Source organism: Macrotis lagotis, chromosome 5 (genome assembly GCF_037893015.1).
Source record: "Macrotis lagotis isolate mMagLag1 chromosome 5, bilby.v1.9.chrom.fasta, whole genome shotgun sequence".
NCBI classification, from domain to species: Eukaryota; Metazoa; Chordata; class Mammalia; order Peramelemorphia; family Peramelidae; genus Macrotis; species Macrotis lagotis.
The window spans coordinates 113817558-113832144 of record NC_133662.1 but is presented as its reverse complement, the minus strand read 5'-3'; the positions used below and the strand labels follow the sequence as shown (position 1 = coordinate 113832144).

Here is a 14587-nt window from a genome sequence, read left to right as displayed (position 1 = left end):
TTGGGGCTTGTCTGTATAGCACCTCCTCCCAACTGCTGGACACACAGGATGCTCTAGAGACACTGGATGTATAGGGGAGACCACAATGCTTTGTTTATCCAGCAGCTGCACCAGTAAGCCATTGAAGAGCCCTCTATGAAACTATGCATGTCCCCAGCCTTTGGGCAGAAAGCCCTTCCCTGCCCTATTTTGAAGAAAGAACTGAGGAGTTACTATGTTTGCTATGCTATCATCCTTTCCATCCCCCTCCATCTTTTTCACCCATTTATTCTGAATTATAGCAGAATCTGGCCCCCGCTGCTTTTTTATGTGCTTCCTGTGAACTTAGTAGGAATGACTAAAGTCACATTGTTGACCTAAGTCATTCCTGTTGGAATGTTCTATAAGAAAGTGTATGACAATTCATATTAGCCCAATGGCTGGTCTATTCACAGACATCATTTACATTACAGTGTGTTGAATTCTGTAATTCTCCCTGTAGTAGTAAATGAATACAGCTAAGAATTGGAATGAGAAAGAGGCCATTCAAAATATGTGAAGACGTGCCTGGCAAAATGAAGGCTTTTCTGACTGGTCTATAAATATATTAGATCTTTTGAAGAGAGTAAAATGAGTTCAAATGTCAATAGAGAAGATACATTGATTAGTGAAAGCATGCCTCATTGACTAATTTTTCTCCCCACCAACGCCTCCACCTCCTTATCCCCACACACAAAAAAATCCTGGATTATATTTTGGTTTCTTTTTATGTATACCTGAGGTCTCTGTTTTATTTCCATGGAAGAGATGGTGAATACTTGGGGGAGGGTGAGTCTTGTATATTTTAAATCAAAAAGGGAAAGCTTGAATAGTGATTTGACTTTCACTAAATGACTAGATTAGTATATTATCATTTACTAAAAACTAAATATACATAAATTTAAAAAGGGAGTGAAGTATTAAACTTCACTTGAGATTTTGGGGACATCCTATGTATGTATATATGCACACATCCATTTGCTGTATTCAACTATAAGTTACACATCCTCCCAAATCTAGCTTAAATAAGGGCTAGAGATTGAATTTGTGATATAAGGGAAATGGGAATTAATGAAAGAGAAAACTCCATGTCTCTCTGAGGCAGCCAGGTAGCTTAGTAGATAGAGCACTGTGTTTAAAGTCAAGAAACCTGAGTTCAAATGTGGTCTTAGACACTTAGGAGATGTGGGACTCTGGGTAAGTCAGTTATCCTCTGTTTGCCTCAGTTTCCTCAGTTGTAAAATGGAGATAATTTATAACAGTACCTAGCTGAGTAATTTTGAGGATCAGATGAGATATTTGTAAAGCACTTGCCACAATATTTTACTCCGTGTCCCCCTCCTTCATAATAATGCCTGAAGGTAACTTCTCTGAACTTTATACACTTAGTAAGTTGCCTAGAGCACTGAAACTTTAACTGACTTGCTGGGGGTCCCACAACCAGTATGTGTCAGAAGTGGGACTTGAAGTCAAGTTTTCTTATCTTTGAGGCCAGCTCTCTATCTGCTGTACCACATTGTCTCTTTAAAATCACATTATATGATTTATAAATGTAAATTTTTGGTACATATATCATACTTTCTCATTTAAGTTGTATGGTATGTATTCAAGAATAACTTATATTAATATAACAGATACTATAGATTATATAGGTACTATATATACATATGTATGTGCGTGTGTGAACTTCCTAAAATATGTTAAGGATTTCCATCAGTACAGTTGGCAAATCTTTCCTGACCTCAGAATTTAGTTTTCATAAGTTCTTGGGGCCAAAAAAATTCATCACTTGGTAGGCAGTCCTTTGGGCCTCTGGTAGGAAGCTCCTAATTGCCCATCAAAGCCTAGTGAGCAAGCAAGCATCATCTCTTGAGAAAAGAAGAATACTGTAATTAAATGGCTCATCGACTGAGCCCCTACAAGGTGAATAGGCATAACCAATGGGCAATTGTACCACAGCATCATCTTGCCATAAATGACAGAACACTAAGGAAATAATTTCCCTTCAAATAGGGAGTTCAAGGAGAATTTTGTAGTTACCTGCATAAGTTGTTCAGTGTCTGTATTTCTACTATGACTAAGTAAATGTTTTCTACTCAAATATTGTTTTTTTCTCCTAGACAAGGAGGTTAAAAAGGGATTAGAGGAATGTCACTCTGCTCTCCAGATTATTAGGAAAAATGAATTGCTCCTTGAAAAAAAGAGACAGGAGAAAAAAAACAAGGTTTAATAAAAAAGGAAGAAGAAAAAAGTTCAGCTAAGATAGAATGGTACCATGATCAGTGAATGCAGGTTAGAGGACTGGAAAATGTAGTACAGAAAATAGCAGAAGAAGGACCACTGAATGGTGGTTTGGAGTTAAGTAATAGATAAGCAGCTCCTCTCATAGAGAGGGAAACTAGACCCTATAATAATGTGAGCAACCATTTGAGCTCCTAGGAATGATGATATGGTCAAGGATTAGAACCTAGTAGTGGTTTTTGGTAACTACCTATTAAGGTATGTATTTGTCTAGGGGAATCTACTGTCTTTCTGGGGTACCTATCTAGGACATAGTACAGAACCTCCTATAACTACCCTTATTTTTGTAGTTTTATATAGAGATATCAATATGGTATAATAGAGAGAGCTCTGAGTTTGGATTGAGTCCTTGGGTTCACTTAATGAATAAATCATGTAACTTCTTTGAGTTTCAGTTTTCTCATCTGTAAAATGAAGTTAACTATGTGGACTCTAGTGACAGAACCTAGGAAACATTGCTAGGGATTATAAAGGTGTGACTAGAAACTGAAAATTTTAGAAATACCAATATTGTTTTTTATCACAATTGCTGATTGACACTAAGGCATATGAAAGAAAAAAATGCCAACTTGAGAAGTGAACAGTTGCTTAGGAAGACCTCATATAAGAATATAATTTTAGATTTACAAAGCACAACTTAAATCATAGGAGTGAAGGGCTCTTGACCAGAGCTGGTGTATACCTAAAAAAGAACTGACCAAAACATTTGCCTCTAGATTTGTGTATCTTATTAAGAAACTCCTTGTGTATTATGCACCAAGACAGATAACATGCACTCTAACAGCAATAATGGAGGAAGAATAATAATGGAGATAATACCGAGAGAGAGAGAGAGAGAGAGAGAGAGAGAGAGAGAGAGAGAGAGAGTCCAAGAAAAGACTAACAAAACCCATAGTTCAGGTGTCTGTACACAAATATACAAAGTTTGGTTGCTAAGAGAGATGAACTAGATATTCTAATGCAAAGAGGACAACTTAATTTTCATGGATATCATTGAAATTTTATGGAATAGATACCATGATTGGAATATGGCTCTGGAAGAATATAAACAGAATAGATAAAAGGGAGGGACTGTATACACACACACACATGTATATATACATATGTGTATATATACATATGTGTGTGTGTATATATATGTGTGTATATATATATATATATATATATATATATATATATATATAATCTATAAAGAAATCTCAGGAATCAGAGGGGAAGAATGGTGTTAACATCCAAGGAAAGATTATAATAATTGGGTAACAGAAGCCATTTTATCATTTTTGTATTCTGTAAATAAGCTGAAACAAGAGGGAATTTGAAAAATAGCTAGCTAGCTTGGATTAGATGCAAGAACTAATGGTGATATGAAATTTAAATTATCTAGATTTTTTTTGTACCACCATGTCTCTATAGCAATATGAGCCACAAATTCTTAACTTATTTTTAATGAAAATTTTATCTTTGAAAAGGTAGAGATATCATTGAAAGGATCTTTTATTCTGGACCTAATTCTGACCAATGAGGTTGTTCAAGTAAAAATGATGGTAATCTTGGGAAGAAGTGACTATATCTGAATATTTTTAATAGAAGAGGAGTGAAAATCAGTCAATAGTACAGTCTGCTTTGGATTCCAGTGTTTTGGAGAGAAGATTTCAAGAGTTCAGAGAAAGGGTAGCTACGATTCCATAGTCTAAGATTTAACATGGGAAGCAACACAGGAAGGAGAGGAAGTTCTCAATAATGAAATTTTGAATAACAAAGCAGAAATTCCTATTGTGAAAAAGGGGGAGATAGAATTTTCTAAAGAGATTCATGTAACTCATGTAACAAATTGGATTTTTTTCAAAGATATATAGAGATGGGGGCGACTAGGTGGCGCAGTGGATAAAGCACCGGCCTTTGAGTCAGGAGTACCTGGGTTCAAATCCAGTCTCAGACACTTAATAATTACCTAGCTGTGTGGTCTTGGGTAAGCCACTTAACCCCATTTGCCTTGCAAAAACCTAAAAAAAAAAAAAAAAAAGATATATAGAGATGGAAGCAGGATCCAGCGATGCAGGTTGATTGTAACAGAGACCTGTACAGTTCCATAATCACTGGGTACAGGTCTGGAGCATAAAAATCCAGAATGAGCTGAACCTGTCAGTGAACAACAAGAACAAGAAATAGAACTTTTGCAGTTAAATTGAGGAAATCAAGGTGGATCAAGGAAGGACCAGAACTGCTGTAAGGATGGATAGGAGATTGATAGGAGAATGAAAATAGATAATGGAATGGGCAAAATTTATCAACTAGTATTTTTACATTTTTATGTGTATTTTGTTGTCAAGAAGAAATATATTTGGACTGGAAAGGAGAGAGTAAAAATGATTACAAGGGAGTTGAAACCCAAGGATATAATTTGAAAATTAGGGTTACTGTGAGTTTAACCTCCAATGAATTTAGAGTACCAAGATCAGACAAATATATGCCAGGTTACTGAAAAAAACCCCAGCAAATGTGATTTCTGTGCCACTGTAAATGATTGTTGAAAAATGGTGCAGTGGGACAGGTGCCACTCAACTTAAGATATGTAAATATTATTCTGATTAAAAAACAAATAAACTAAAAAGGAAGTAGGTGGAATCTGCAAACTATATGGGTCAGAGTGCTTGACTTTACAGAATATAAATATATGAAAGGGATATTTAGTAAGCAACCAGAAAAGTAAGTAATGGTAGCCAATAACTAGTGTTTCTTCATCAAGAAAAGTTCATTCTATATAGATTAGCTTCACTTTTTTCATATAGTAGGATTAGAAGACAATAAGATCAGGACGGTGCTGTTTTTGATGGAAAAGAATGATTTCTTTGAAATAGCAACAAACTTTCCTCCATAATAAATGATGACTTTTTTTTCTGAAGAAAGAAGTTATATTTCACCTAAGCAATTTTTACATATGGAGATCTGGTATAACTATATACATATAGATAAATATACACACAAATAAATATATGCACATGTATATCATATGAGTATGTATATTCATGCATGCATACATGCATTAACATATATATATTGTTCCTTATTCAAAAAATCTACACTTGGATGAGAAGGGGGGCAGGGAGGGAAGGGAAAAAATAGCTGTTCACTTTATAAAAGTATTCATTGCACGCGCACACACATGCATGCACATACACACACAACCACATACACACACCCCTGTGCACCCTCCCCCCCAATAGGAGACCTTTAAATAGAGGGTACCCTTAATTAGTTTATAGAGTTCTGTTTAACAAAAAAGTGATATACATGCAACCTTTCAGGGATGTATCCATTGAATAAAAATACTCCTTCCCTTGGTTTTATAACAAATACTACTACTCTCCATTCTTAACAGGGATTGACATATGTATTTTAATTAGGGCAATTCTATTTTCATCCATCATTTTCCTTTTTTGCAATAATGGAACTGATGACTAAAAATATCACAAGCTTTGTGTATCTGCCATGTCTTTGAAGTTAAAGTTGTGGCATCCTTCTTTGGGTTTGATCTGCACTGTGGATACAATGTGATGCACAGATGCATTGTCTTTACTAATTAACTCCATCTGTTTAGAAAGGCTGAAAAAGAAATTGGATTGAGGGTGTGTGAGTGTGTGTGTGTATATATATACGTATTATGTATGAGACACCTTGTGAAATAGTGAGCTGTCCCTTGTAGATATGTTTTCATCCTTCTTGTTGTACTAGTTGTTAAAGTACCCTTGAGTAGAGAATCATTACTTTGGGTACCCTTCATAACATGGGCATTCCATGTTGTTGAAGTTCTATATACAATGTAAATTCAGAATGTCTGTCTCAAGAGAAACATAATCTGAAGTTTCTCTGAGAAAAGAAAGTGAAGGACTTTCTTCTCCATCCCTAATTGTGGGATGTAGAACTCCATATTGGGACCTTTTAAAATTCATGTTATCTAATGGTAAAAATTGTCTTTACTAGAAAGTTAAAATTTCCAAGAAGAGGAAATCAGGATATAGATCTTGGAGAAAATACTTATATACATACACCTGTAGAAAGTAGCAGACCCTAGATTGATCTTAGATCTCTGGCATCAAATTTAGTGGTCTTCTCTAGTCTCTCCTTGGGGTTGGGCAGCATTTCTTAGAGGAGGTCAGAAAATTTGTGTCACTTACAATTTGAATGTCTGCCAATGCTTAATAAATGTTTATTAAATGATCGATGTAATGGACACTAATGCTAGGTGCTGGGAATATAAAGATAAAAATGAAATAGTCCCTGCCCTTGAAGCTTATGTTCAATTGAAGGAAAATAACATGTCCATATAGAAGTATGTGCAAATTAAATTCAAGATGAGTTGGGTTTTTTTTTTTGAAGGAGGTAGGGTAGGGAAAGGACAAGCAACTGGGAGAAGTTAGTTTATCAGTTTGTTTAGTTGATCTGAACTGAAGTTATTCAACTTAATTTAATTTGCCAGAGACTAGAGCTATATCAAGCAATTCACTGTTAATGACTTAACTGTGGTCAACATTCCCAAGGTGTATGAAATTTGGGAATTATGTTCTTGTGGGTGTTTTGTTTTGTTTTGGTAAAGATACAAACATGGGTAGGTGAAAAGGGTACTAGAAAGACAATGTTAAAAAAAAGTTTGTTGGGCACTTTTTATGGGCTCTTGAGTTGCTTCTCTCTTCCTTAGCTTCTTTAGCTCTACATTCCCATTTGGAATGCTGTCAGTTTAGAATCTCTAAAATCACAACCTCAGAGTTGTGTTGAAACTAGAGAAGAACTTTGAGATCATCTAATCCAATCTTTGAAGTTAAAGCTGTGGCATCCTGCTTTGGGTTTGATCTGCATATTGTGGGTACAATGTGATGCACAGATGCACTGTCTTTCTCATTTATGACTGAGGAAACTGAGGACTGTAGTAACCAGTTTGAAGTCACATGGCCAGAAGGAAAGGGGCAAATCAAGTCTGGAACTTAGGCTTCCTGACTCTTCCAGGTTATTAGTCTTATTATACTAGTTATGTACTCAAAATAGCTTTAGCCAAGAACACCCTGCTTAGGTCATGGCACTGAGTCCCTGGGGCTTATTACTTTGGGTGTGTTATACTTTTCCTTTGTTTTTGAATTTCTAAATACAGCCTTTGCTTGCTGCTATGACAGATGAGTTAGAAGTGACATGCCAAGCCTATAGCTATAAAATTATCCAAATACACACTAAGTGAATGCAAATTTATAATTTCTGATTTTTTTTAAATGACTGGGTAGTCCAGATTATTAATTTAACATGACCTTGAGGGAATTTAGGTCATTCTGTTGTCCTAGAATAAGTCTTTATTATGATGCATAACAAATAGAAATATCTTAAGAAGGTTTGCTGGGCTAACCTTTTTCTTCCGGATAATTAGATTAGAAATTCCTGTAGTTTTTAAATGTTATTGCTATCTTTTGTTTTTGTATCTTCATTTTCTAAATATATTCCTTTTACTACCCGAAGAGTCATCCTTTATAACAAAAAAATGATTAAACAGGCGAGGGGACAGGGAGAAGGCAGTTCAGCTAAACTAACTAATATAATACCTGAAGTCTGATAGCATATGCAGTGTCCCATCTCCATAACCACTGTTACCCCCTACCCCCAAAAGAAGAAAAGTAAATTTTCTTTCCTCTATTTCATGTTCAGTTTCATTCTTTTTGTTTATAATGTTTACACTTTACATTTATAAATCTACATTGGTGACTGTATGCAGAGTTTTCCTGGTTCTACAATTTGTTTAGCTGCTTCCCACTCAATTTGCCTTTATATTTAACCCAGGTCTTTTAGGTATATCATATAATAATGGAACGAAGAATGGACAAATTGGTATATTACAATGGAAACTAATAAGATGGTTGGCTAGGCAATATGCAAAGTGAACATGACTATCTAAAAATTGAAGATGATCATTGGAACAAAGAATATTCAAGTTGGCATATTAGAAATGGAAACTAATGAGCCATAGTTGGTCAGGCAATATACAAAGTGAACATTTTGTTTCTCAAAATGATCTTTCCTACTCTATCAGAAAACTTTTCTCCAGTAGATAAGGGGAGAGGCTTTTAATATTATTTTGTGTGTGTCATGGACTGTTTAGGCCCCCTTCTTGGAATCATGTTTTTAAGTGTGTAAAATGAAATATGTAAGAGTACAAAGAAACCCAATTATATTGAAATAAAGTTTTAAAAGTATTTTGAAAAATTTCTAAATTTGATGATTTTTGTGAAATCTTGGTTTCTTGTTAAATGCCAGCAACTCAATAGAATTTTACATCTCACTAGTTCTGAGGGAATCTAGATTATGAATAAAATTTGGATTTTAGGCCTCTAAGTAAAATTTTGTTAAAGGGACCACCCTCTAGTCTCCAACTCCCAAGAACAGAGCCTTACCACCTACTCTGGAGGGCTGGATACCACACCCCATTCTTTTGTGGGCTCCCAGACTCCTTAGAAGCTATTGAGAAGTCTGTGATGCCTGTGGTTCTGGGCTCTTGCCAGAGAAGGAGGAAGGTGGGTGTACGGGTAACAACATGCTGTCAGAAGCATCTTTTAACTAATTTTTTCTGCAATTGGCTCTGGCCCCAGAGGCTTTGCTACTTTTGATGAGATTTTGTCCTCCCTGTAGCTTCAGTGTTGGCCACCTTGTTGGTATTTGTCATTGATGCATTTCACCAATTTTAGCTTGTTGTTGAGTGTTGTACCTCCTACTCAACACAACCTTCCTTGTACTTAGAATTGAAAGATTGTGTGTGTGTGTGTGTGTGTGTGTGTGTGTGTGTACTTGTGCACATAGATTTTTTTGATCTAATCCAACCCCTTTCTTTGACAACTGAGTAAACCGAGGCTAGATAGGTTAAATATTTTATTCAAGGTCAGTGGAAACTTACTGGAAAAACTGTTAAATAATCTTATTTTACTATTTGACCATTTTTGTGGCTCTCCTCTGAGAGGAGATTAAAGGATCAGAGCCTTATCTTCCCTGGGCTAAATTACCATGTTAATTTTTTTTCCTTGACCTCTTTTGATTCTCTCTTTGACAGTATTAATCAATCAATAAGCTTTTATTAAGTGTCATAGACACTGTGCTGACCACAGTTGGAAATGATGAATGAAGTAGTGACATGAACTCTTCCATCATTTGCTGGTGGTAGGTAGCCAGAGTATACCAGTTGGATGGAACTTTGCCATCTACCAGCCTAGCACTTTAAAAATTAACTAGTAATTAGGCATGTGTACCAGCAGAAACAGCATTCCCAACTTTGCCAGGCATTTGGCAGGGAGTCTGAAATCCACCCTCACCCTGGTGTTCTATGGGCAAATATCTAGACTTTCTGCAAAGGCTCATACCATCTGTGGATGATAAGTAGCATCAGTTCAAAGATGCCTGAATATTTTGACTCTTTAGTAAGACCTCAGACTAGGGCTAGATGTAGGGAGAAGGAATCATCCCACAAACTGATCTTTCTCTGCCTTGATGGGACAGGGACTGTTAGAAAGAATGACATCATACATTTAGGCTATACACTCCTTCCTTAGTTTCAAACTCCAGAAAATAAGATCCAAAACACTGACTTCTTTTGCTCAATTTTTGGCTGGGACCAAGTCCTTCCAAATAAGTTGCAGGCAGGGACTTGTGGCAAGAGTGGCTCAGTGAACATTGTGTGAACAGTGATAAATTTGTGGGCAAATCAAGGATGTCTCTATCAAATGGAAATTATGTGGTGTAATTTTGTGGGTGGTTTGCAGGCACTGAATGCTCATTTCTTTGGTGGTGTATGGGTGTATGACTTTTTTTTCTCACCATTTCTTCATTTTCTACTGCAGGTCTTTGAAGAAGCAGGATGTTCATCTAGACGTGGAAAAAGTAAGTTGACTAATTTCATACTAAGAGCATGTGACTTGTGAATTAGACACAGGATTTCCTACTGTAACCAAAGAAGAAAACTTTTTTTTGGTCTTCCTAAACTATGTATGGAGGAACTTGGGTAAGAATTTAGATATGTTCCTGTGGACCTTTCTGATTTTTAAACTGAATTCAGTTTTCATTAATTTTTTAGAAAATTTTATTCTTTTTTTTTAATCCCCAAGAAAGCACAAAGTATTAGAGATATAAAGTTGAGTAGAGTCCTGGTCTTTACTCTATTGAATATTTAGAGCCAACTGTCTTTGTATCAGTTGTCTTTATTTTTTTTTCACTTCTTTTTTCTGCCAAAGACTATACTTTTTGGGTCCCTTTATTCCAGATTTCAAAAAATCTAATTTTTGATTCTTTGAAATTGATTTCCAACCTTTTTTTTTTTAAACATGAAATAGAAAGACCCTTTGCTTTGTTTTCAGTTATATCTCAAATCTCCTAAGAATGATCATGGAGAAGCCTTGAAATACAAGTATTTATTTTGGCATTTTTTTGGCAATTTTCCCCAATGTTTTGTTTTTTTAGGTTTGTTTTTTTTTTTGCAAGGTAAATGGGGTTAAGTGGCTTGCCCAAGGCCACACAGCTAGGTAATTATTAAGTGTCTGAGACTGGATTTTAACCCAGGTACTCCTGACTCCAGGGCCAGTGCTTTATCCACTGTACCACCTAGCTGCCCCTCCCCCATGTTTTTGAAGCAGGACCATTTCATTAAATTCAGTTGTTTTCATTATATATTAAAAACTGAATAACAATAAATAGGCAGTATACTTAAGCAATTTTAATAGGAATAAACTTCATTTAAATAATATCTATTAAATTGTGAGTAATTCTCATTTTTACATTGACCATATAGTTTGAAAGTTAGTTCTTGATTTCTTATTAATCTTTCATTGGAAGTTATTTATCTCAGTGAGCACATATTAAGTTGCTATTTTATGAATGACATCATGTTATCTTGCTTTACTAAAAACTGAGGAGAAAACAAAGGCAGGAAGAGACTGGCTTTAAGATGCTTACAAAGCAAAAGTTTGATTGTTTGAGATACAACCCTTATATCCCTTATTCTATCAAGGGAATGAGTCCTCTTAGTCAAATTTCTCTTTTAACTTATGGTTGACTATTTAAATCCAAGAATATTCTCATGTTTTATAAGATATTTGTTTTATGTATATTATTATTAATCATTTAGACTAACCATTCTCATTTTAAGCATGAATCCCATCTACCATATTTCCTACTGGTTATTCATCTTCCTTTTGGAGATTTCCACCAAAGGAGAAGTTTCTTTCTCCTGAGGTAGTTCATTCCATTTTTGGATAACTGTTAGGGAGCTCGTCCTACACAGAGATGAAATTTGTCTCCATATAGTTTCCACCCACTAGTTCTAGTTCTTCTTTCTGTTACCAAGCAAAATAACTTCAAATATTTGAAGTAAACAACATCTCAATTTGATTCAACAAAGGATAAATTAAATACCCTACTATGTGTAAGACTTTGGGGATATGAAGACAAATGAAAAATAGATCTTTCCCTCAAGGATTTCTTCACACTCTCTATCTCTCCAGTCTAAACATCTCTAGTTTCTTTAAACTTTTTTAGGGAAATTCTATTTTTTAATATGCTATGTACTTCCCTGCCTTTTTATATAGAGTATAATGAACATAAATAAATCTTCTCTTGATTACTTAAGATCCTCATTATGATTATTAGTTATTGCAGTATGATTGTAAATGTGGACTCATTCAGCAACCAATTATTGAACTCCTTCTCTTGCCTTTAAAGAATTATGGTTGACGTAGAAATAATGAAATTATAGTCCCTGATTTCAAGAAGCTTATAGGCTAGCAAGGAATTTATGACACATACATAAATGTACAATAATTATTCAGTAAGAAGCAGCATGCAGAGTGGCTAGACAGCCAACCTCAGAGTCAAGGAAACTTGGGTTTAAGTCCAACCACTAACATATACTGACTGTGTGACTCTAGGCAACTCAACAAACTTCTCAGTACCTGAGGCAGATCTTTAAAACAATATAAATTGAAGGGAAAGCCTATGAAATCAAAGGTTCAGTCCTTTCCTTACTAGTTCAGTAAACATTTGGAATATGAGAAGTATTGTGTGCAACCGGATGGACAAGATAATTTCTGATTAGGGAAATTAGAGTTTCCTGGAAGAAATGACATTTTGGTTGAACCTTCAAGGGCTGAAAGAATTCAACAGGTGGTTAGTGTTCCTATTTTAGGGAAGAGTCTGAATAAATACACTCTCTGTGTGTGTGTGTGTGTGTGTGTGTGTGTGTGTGTGTGTGTGTGTGTGATTTATGGGACATAAGAAATAGTTCAGTTTAGTTAGAGTGTAATGTGCTTATTGAGAAACCTGGAAAAGCAAGGAGAGCCATCAGAGCCTTGAATGATAGGCTAAGTGATATGGACTTTATTTAGTCAGTAATAGTGAATTGAGGTAGCTAGGTAACACAATGGAATGAGAGCCAGCCCTGGACTCAGGAGAACCTGAATTCAAATATGACCTCTGATACTAACTAGCTTTGTGGTCCTGGACAAGTCACTTAACCCTGTTTCCCTCAGTTCTTCACCTGTGAAATGAGTTGGAGAAGGAAATGCAAAGGTAAATGAGCTGGAGAAGGAAATGCAAAGGTCTCTAGTATCTTTACCAGGAAAACACCAAATGGGGTCAAAGAGAGCTGGATATGACTGAAATGATTCAGCAACAACAGATAGTGAGTCACTATAGTGTTTTGAAGAAATGAATTATATGATCAGATATTAAGGAAGATTAATCTGGCAGTGATAATAAGAAGAAAGATGGAGACAGGAGAGCAGAGAAAGGCTATTGGAAGGTGATAGAACCTGAAGGTGACATAAGCCTTCAAAACAGTAGTGATGAGGAGATGTATACACAGAATTGATCATTAGAATATGAGTACATAAGAGGAGTAAGTGGTGTATGAAATGAGTTAGAAGAGAAATCATAGCTAGGTAAGGGAGGGGATGAAGAAAGTTGTCATAGGAGAAAAGATGGTTCAGCTGGACTAAGAAAGATGGTAGAATAGCATTTTGGGTACAGGATACAGTGTAGGGAGAATAGAGAAGGAGGGAAGGGAAAAAGCATTTTTTAAAGGGTTTTCTGTGTGACACAATAACTATCAGAGGTAGGTATTATTATTATTATTATTATTATCATTATTATTATTATTATTATCCCCATGTTACAGTTGAGGTAACTGAGGTAAAGAAACTTTAAGTGACTTGCCCAGGATCCCACCACTAGTAAGTATCTGAGGTCAGATTTGAATTCAAGACTACTTGATTCTTATGCCTATTCTATACATTGAAGCTTCAGAGTAGGATGAGATACAGTCAGAAAGCTAGATTCATACTATACAAAGCTTTCAATTTCAGGCCAAGGAATATGGATGACTGTGAAACAGTACATCTAGAGTACCTGTATAGAAAAATTTTATTGTTTGTTCACACAGAGCATAAACTGTATTAAGGCACCAATTTTTGAGGGTGCATGAAAGAAACATCTGTAGAGTTTTCTTTTAGACTTTTAAGAAAACTACTATAATCTGTAGAGTCAGAGCTCCAACAATGTAGTATCAAAGTGATTCTCATAGTCCTCACCTTCATAAACTCTGTGTTCTAACTGAATTGAATTAATTCTTGCTTAAACTCACCTTTGCATCTTGTCTCTATATATTTGGCATAAGCCATTTCCTTTTTCTAGAAAGTTCCTGTTTCAAATTTATCTCTACAGCCAAGAATATTTCTCTTCCTTCAGGACCCAAAGGAGGACTATCTCCCTTGTAACATTCCTTGTTCTCTCCAATTATGTGAACTCTTCCTTACTTTGCTTTTCCTTGTACTGTATTTCTATATATTATGAATTCTGACCTCTACTCCACATCCTCCCAAACCCCATAATGTTACTTCTTTGGAGCGTTTTATGTCTTTGAATTCTCAGTTCCTCCAACTGTGCCTTGCATGTTGTTGTTTGTCCTTTGTTTTTGACAAAGACCGAAGACATCACTGAGGTGATGCCATGACGTGCATGTGAATTGGATTTGAGTGAGGGGGTGCTGTGCTAAGTCACCAGTCTCACTTACTCTTCCATAGCCATCGAGTCCAGTGGCCAGATATGGGTCAGGATGACTGGAGATTGCCCTGAATGTGAGGTAATCAGGGTTAAGTGACTTGGCCAAAGTCACATAGCTAATAAGTGTCTGAAGCCTCTCCAAGGCTGGTGTTCTACCCACTGTACCACTTAGCTGTATGTAGTAGGCACTTTAAAT

General features: G+C 35.7%; 1 long non-coding RNA gene across 1 annotated transcript in view; it reads left to right on the top strand.

Annotated features, from left to right (window-relative positions):
• The first annotated feature begins 3516 nt into the window (after positions 1–3516).
• Positions 3517–14587, top strand: part of LOC141487821 (uncharacterized) — a 97101-nt gene continuing 86030 nt past the window's right edge. Inside the window, exon 1 of the long non-coding RNA XR_012468523.1 lies at positions 3517–10221. This is a non-coding gene — a long non-coding RNA (uncharacterized LOC141487821). The remainder of the gene's footprint in view (positions 10222–14587) is intronic.